Raw genomic sequence first — 7,500 nt, forward strand, 5'->3', positions numbered from 1 at the left:
TAATTCAGCTCAGAGTATCGAACACAAAAATCGCCAGACTGTCGAACTTAATTCAGCTCAGAGTATCGAACACAAAAATCGCCAGACTGTCGAACTTACCATGGGCTCAGAGTATCGAGTGTTAATCGCCCAGGTGTGTCGAACTTAAAATGGGCGGATTATCGAGTGTTTAATCGCCCGAGTGTCGAACTTAAAATGGGCGGATTATCGAGTGTTTAATCGCCCGAGTGTCGAACTTAAAATGGGCGGATTATCGAGTGTTTAATCGCCCGAGTGTCGAATGTCACGGCCAACATGTTCACAATTCGACAAAGCGTTCGAAAGTTCGACTATTAGCGTTCAAAAGTTCGACTGTTAGCGTTCAAAAGTTCGACAAAGTGTTCGCATGTTCGACAAAGTGTTCAAAATTCGACAAAGTGTTCGAAATTCGACAAAGTGTTCAAAATTCGACAAAGTGTTCAAAATTCGACAAAGTGTTCAAAATTCGACAAAGTGTTCAAAATCCGACCTCCGAGAGCTCTTTGGCATGCACACGAGTTCCAAATTGCCGCCCACCGTCTTTGGAACCGTTCCTCGGGCCTGTCTCAAAGTGGTCCCGAGCCGCCATTTTGTTCTAAAAAACGTGTTCCCGAAAATCTCCGGGTACCCCGCCAACCCCCCCGGCCGAAAATGACGAGTTGCACTTTGGGGGCGAATTTGAAATTTCAGTCCGACGATGAGGCACCGAAAGCCCGCAAACGGTACTCGGATCGTCCCCCTTGCCGACTTCCGTGATTTTTCAAAGTTAAAGTTTTCGGGCTGCGGACACTTTATTGCAACGGGGCAAGGCGCCGGGGCGAATTCCCACCCCTCCAGCGGGGCCCTGGAACTCCAACCCGGCGTGGATTTTCGGATTTTTCCCCTTCCCCACCGACTTTCCTCCGCTGACACTTAGAATTTTTTTTGACACTTAGAATTTTTTTTGACACTTAGAATTTTTTTGACACTTAGAATTTTTTTTGACACTTAGAATTTTTTTTGACACTTAGAATTTTTTTTGACACTTAGAATTTTTTTGACACTTAGAATTTTTTTGACACTTAGAATTTTTTTGACACTTAGAATTTTTTTTGACACTTAGAATTTTTTTGACACTTAGAATTTTTTTTGACACTTAGAATTTTTTTGACACTTAGAATTTTTTTTGACACTTAGAATTTTTTTTGACACTTAGAATTTTTTTTGACACTTAGAATTTTTTTGACACTTAGAATTTTTTTTGACACTTAGAATTTTTTTCTAAGTTTTTCCTTCTGGTTACTGACTTCCCTCGTCGGGCACGGGGATTTTCGACTTCCTCCTCCCGACCGAGGGGCCTCATTTTCGGGCATTTTCCTCAGATTTCCAAGCATTTTTAGACACTTTTCCCGACTTTTCCTGCTTACTGATTTCACACTTTTGGCCATTTTTATGCATTTTCCCGACTTTTCCTGCTTACTGATTTCACACTTTTGGCCATTTTTATGCATTTTCCCGACTTTTCCTGCTTACTGATTTCACACTTTTGGCCATTTTTAAGCATTTTCCTGGTTACTGATTTCACGCTTTTGGACATTTTCGGAGGTTCTGACGGCTTTTTCGCCTTACTGCTTCGGACATTTCGGGCACTTGGCTGACTTTTCCCGCTTACTCCTTCCGGGCTTTTACTCATTTTCGGAGGTTCTGACGGCTTTTTCGCCTTACTGCTTCGGACATTTCGGGCACTTGGCTGACTTTTCCCGCTTACTCCTTCCGGGCTTTTACTCATTTTCGGAGGTTCTGACGGCTTTTTCGCCTTACTGCTTCGGACATTTCGGGCACTTGGCTGACTTTTCCCGCTTACTCCTTCCGGGCTTTTACTCATTTTCGGAGGTTCTGACGGCTTTTTCGCCTTACTGCTTCGGACATTTCGGGCACTTGGCTGACTTTTCCCGCTTACTCCTTCCGGGCTTTTACTCATTTTCGGAGGTTCTGACGGCTTTTTCGCCTTACTGCTTCGGACATTTCGGGCACTTGGCTGACTTTTCCCGCTTACTCCTTCCGGGCTTTTACTCATTTTCGGAGGTTCCGACGGCTTTTTCGCCTTACTGCTTCGGACATTTCGGGCACTTTGCTGACTTCTCCACCTTACTCCTTCCGGGCTTTTACTCATTTTCGGAGGTTCCGACGGCTTTTTCGCCTTACTGCTTCGGGCACTTTGCTGACCTTTTCCCGCTTACCCCTTTCAAGGTTTTGGACGTCTCCGGTCGGGTCCGCGCCCCTCGCCCGGGCCGGAACGCCTCCCCGCCGGCCGAGTTCCTCGGGGTCGCCCCCTCGCCCGGGAAAAACCGCTCCCCGCCGTCCCACAGCACTCCGACTCGGCCAGGCAGCCTCACGGGCACAGCGACTCCTGCCCACCTCGGGAACCGACGCCCCGCTCGGGCTCAGGCTCCGAAAAACCACCACAGCGGGGCAGCTACCCTCAATGCAGCCGAAATTCAAACTCCTCCCCTCCGAAAGGCGCGCCTCACCCGGCCACGGCCTCGGAACTGCTCCCCTTCCTCGGGATCGGCCCCTCGCCCGGGAAAACCCGCTCCCCGCCGTCCCACAGCACTCCGACTCGGCCAGGCAGCCTCACGGGCACAGCGACTCCTGCCCACCTCGGGAACCGACGCCCCGCTCGGGCTCAGGCTCCAAAAACCCACAACAGCGGGCAGCTACCCTCAATGCAGCCGAAATTCAAATTCCTCCCCTCCGAAAGGCGCGCCTCACCCGGCCACGGCCTCCAAATCGCTCCCCTTCCTCGGGATCGGCCCCTCGCCCGGGAAAACCCGCTCCCCGCCGTCCCACAGCACTCCGACTCGGCCAGGCAGCCTCACGGGCACAGCGACTCCTGCCCACCTCGGGAACCGACGCCCCGCTCGGGCTCAGGCTCCGAAAAACCACCACAGCGGGGCAGCTACCCTCAATGCAGCCGAAATTCAAATTCCTCCCCTTCGAGAGGCGCGCCTCACCCGGCCACGGCCTCGGAACCGCTCCCCTTCCTCGGGATCGGCCCCTCGCCCGGGAAAACCCGCTCCCCGCCGTCCCACAGCACTCCGACTCGGCCAGGCAGCCTCACGGGCACAGCGACTCCTGCCCACCTCGGGAACCGACGCCCCGCTCGGGCTCAGGCTCCGAAAAACCACCACAGCGGGGCAGCTACCCTCAATGCAGCCGAAATTCAAATTCCTCCCCTTCGAGAGGCGCGCCTCACCCGGCCACGGCCTCCAAATCGCTCCCCTTAGGCGAAAATTAAGCCCCCGTGGCCGATAATACCCCTCCTTGATCGTGCACAAGGGCAGCTCCAAGTTGAACGGGCTCAGGCTCCAAAAACCCACAACAGCGGGCAGCTACCCTCAATGCAGCCGAAATTCAAATCCCTCCCCTTCGAGAGGCGCGCCTCACCCGGCCACGGCCTCCAAATCGCTCCCCTTAGGCGAAAATTAAGCCCCCGTGGCCGATAATACCCCTCCTTGATCGTGCACAAGGGCAGCTCCAAGTTGAACGGGCTCAGGCTCCAAAAACCCACAACAGCGGGCAGCTACCCTCAATGCAGCCGAAATTCAAATCCCTCCCCTTCGAAAGGCGCGCCTCACCCGGCCACGGCCTCCAAATCGCTCCCCTTAGGCGAAAATTAAGCCCCCGTGGCGGATAATACCCCTCCTTGATCGTGCACAAGGGCAGCTCCAAGTTGAACGGAGAAGTCAGTAACCAACCAAAAATAAGCTTGGTTACTGATTTCTCCCGTTGGTTACTGACTTCTCCCTTTGGTTACTGATTTCTCCCGTTGGTTACTCATTTCTCTTGTTGGTTACTGATTTCTCCCGTTGGTTACTGACTTCTCCCTTTGGTTACTGATTTCTCCCGTTGGTTACTGACTTCTCCCGTTGGTTACTCATTTCTCCCGTTGGTTACTCATTTCTCCCGTTGGTTACTCATTTCTCCTGTTGGTTACTGATTTCTTGGTTACTCATTTCTCTTCTTGGTTACTCATTTCTCCTGTTGGTTACTGATTTCTTGGTTACTCATTTCTCTTCTTGGTTACTCATTTCCCTTTCTGACACTTAGAATTTTTTTTGACACTTAGAATTTTTTTTGACACTTAGAATTTTTTTTGACACTTAGAATTTTTTTTGACACTTAGAATTTTTTTTGACACTTAGAATTCTTTTTGACACTTAGAATTTTTTTTGACACTTAGAATTTTTTTGACACTTAGAATTTTTTTGACACTTAGAATTCTTTTTGACACTTAGAATTTTTTTTGACACTTAGAATTTTTTTTGACACTTAGAATTTTTTTTGACACTTAGAATTTTTTTCTAAGTTTTTCCTTCTGGTTACTGACTTCCCTCGTCGGGCACGGGGATTTTCGACTTCCTCCTCCCGACCGAGGGGCCTCATTTTCGGGCATTTTCCTCAGATTTCCAAGCATTTTTAGACACTTTTCCCGACTTTTCCTGCTTACTGATTTCACACTTTTGGCCATTTTTATGCATTTTCCTGGTTACTGATTTCACGCTTTTGGACATTTTCGGAGGTTCCGACGGCTTTTTCGCCTTACTGCTTCGGGCACTTTGCTGACCTTTTCCCGCTTACCCCTTTCAAGGTTTTGGACGTCTCCGGTCGGGTCCGCGCCCCTCGCCCGGGCCGGAACGCCTCCCCGCCGGCCGAGTTCCTCGGGGTCGCCCCCTCGCCCGGGAAAAACCGCTCCCCGCCGTCCCACAGCACTCCGACTCGGCCAGGCAGCCTCACGGGCACAGCGACTCCTGCCCACCTCGGGAACCGACGCCCCGCTCGGGCTCAGGCTCCGAAAAACCACCACAGCGGGGCAGCTACCCTCAATGCAGCCGAAATTCAAACTCCTCCCCTCCGAAAGGCGCGCCTCACCCGGCCACGGCCTCGGAACTGCTCCCCTTCCTCGGGATCGGCCCCTCGCCCGGGAAAACCCGCTCCCCGCCGTCCCACAGCACTCCGACTCGGCCAGGCAGCCTCACGGGCACAGCGACTCCTGCCCACCTCGGGAACCGACGCCCCGCTCGGGCTCAGGCTCCGAAAACCCACAACAGCGGGCAGCTACCCTCAATGCAGCCGAAATTCAAATTCCTCCCCTCCGAAAGGCGCGCCTCACCCGGCCACGGCCTCCAAATCGCTCCCCTTCCTCGGGATCGCCCCCTCGCCCGGGAAAACCCGCTCCCCGCCGTCCCACAGCACTCCGACTCGGCCAGGCAGCCTCACGGGCACAGCGACTCCTGCCCACCTCGGGAACCGACGCCCCGCTCGGGCTCAGGCTCCGAAAAACCACCACAGCGGGGCAGCTACCCTCAATGCAGCCGAAATTCAAATTCCTCCCCTTCGAGAGGCGCGCCTCACCCGGCCACGGCCTCCAAATCGCTCCCCTTAGGCGAAAATTAAGCCCCCGTGGCCGATAATACCCCTCCTTGATCGTGCACAAGGGCAGCTCCAAGTTGAACGGGCTCAGGCTCCAAAAACCCACAACAGCGGGCAGCTACCCTCAATGCAGCCGAAATTCAAATCCCTCCCCTTCGAGAGGCGCGCCTCACCCGGCCACGGCCTCCAAATCGCTCCCCTTAGGCGAAAATTAAGCCCCCGTGGCCGATAATACCCCTCCTTGATCGTGCACAAGGGCAGCTCCAAGTTGAACGGGCTCAGGCTCCAAAAACCCACAACAGCGGGCAGCTACCCTCAATGCAGCCGAAATTCAAATCCCTCCCCTTCGAAAGGCGCGCCTCACCCGGCCACGGCCTCCAAATCGCTCCCCTTAGGCGAAAATTAAGCCCCCGTGGCCGATAATACCCCTCCTTGATCGTGCACAAGGGCAGCTCCAAGTTGAACGGGCTCAGGCTCCAAAAACCCACAACAGCGGGCAGCTACCCTCAATGCAGCCGAAATTCAAATTCCTCCCCTCCGAAAGGCGCGCCTCACCCGGCCACGGCCTCCAAATCGCTCCCCTTCCTCGGGATCGGCCCCTCGCCCGGGAAAACCCGCTCCCCGCCGTCCCACAGCACTCCGACTCGGCCAGGCAGCCTCACGGGCACAGCGACTCCTGCCCACCTCGGGAACCGACGCCCCGCTCGGGCTCAGGCTCCGAAAAACCACCACAGCGGGGCAGCTACCCTCAATGCAGCCGAAATTCAAATTCCTCCCCTTCGAGAGGCGCGCCTCACCCGGCCACGGCCTCGGAACCGCTCCCCTTCCTCGGGATCGGCCCCTCGCCCGGGAAAACCCGCTCCCCGCCGTCCCACAGCACTCCGACTCGGCCAGGCAGCCTCACGGGCACAGCGACTCCTGCCCACCTCGGGAACCGACGCCCCGCTCGGGCTCAGGCTCCGAAAAACCACCACAGCGGGGCAGCTACCCTCAATGCAGCCGAAATTCAAATTCCTCCCCTTCGAGAGGCGCGCCTCACCCGGCCACGGCCTCCAAATCGCTCCCCTTAGGCGAAAATTAAGCCCCCGTGGCCGATAATACCCCTCCTTGATCGTGCACAAGGGCAGCTCCAAGTTGAACGGGCTCAGGCTCCAAAAACCCACAACAGCGGGCAGCTACCCTCAATGCAGCCGAAATTCAAATCCCTCCCCTTCGAGAGGCGCGCCTCACCCGGCCACGGCCTCCAAATCGCTCCCCTTAGGCGAAAATTAAGCCCCCGTGGCCGATAATACCCCTCCTTGATCGTGCACAAGGGCAGCTCCAAGTTGAACGGGCTCAGGCTCCAAAAACCCACAACAGCGGGCAGCTACCCTCAATGCAGCCGAAATTCAAATCCCTCCCCTTCGAAAGGCGCGCCTCACCCGGCCACGGCCTCCAAATCGCTCCCCTTAGGCGAAAATTAAGCCCCCGTGGCGGATAATACCCCTCCTTGATCGTGCACAAGGGCAGCTCCAAGTTGAACGGAGAAGTCAGTAACCAACCAAAAATAAGCTTGGTTACTGATTTCTCCCGTTGGTTACTGACTTCTCCCTTTGGTTACTGATTTCTCCCGTTGGTTACTCATTTCTCTTGTTGGTTACTGATTTCTCCCGTTGGTTACTGACTTCTCCCTTTGGTTACTGATTTCTCCCGTTGGTTACTGACTTCTCCCGTTGGTTACTCATTTCTCCCGTTGGTTACTCATTTCTCCCGTTGGTTACTCATTTCTCCTGTTGGTTACTGATTTCTTGGTTACTCATTTCTCTTCTTGGTTACTCATTTCTCCTGTTGGTTACTGATTTCTTGGTTACTCATTTCTCTTCTTGGTTACTCATTTCCCTTTCTGACACTTAGAATTTTTTTTGACACTTAGAATTTTTTTTGACACTTAGAATTTTTTTTGACACTTAGAATTTTTTTTGACACTTAGAATTTTTTTTGACACTTAGAATTCTTTTTGACACTTAGAATTTTTTTTGACACTTAGAATTCTTTTTGACACTTAGAATTTTTTTCTAAGTTTTTCCTTCT

Source organism: Stegostoma tigrinum, unplaced genomic scaffold (genome assembly GCF_030684315.1).
Source record: "Stegostoma tigrinum isolate sSteTig4 unplaced genomic scaffold, sSteTig4.hap1 scaffold_459, whole genome shotgun sequence".
NCBI classification, from domain to species: domain Eukaryota; kingdom Metazoa; phylum Chordata; class Chondrichthyes; order Orectolobiformes; family Stegostomatidae; genus Stegostoma; species Stegostoma tigrinum.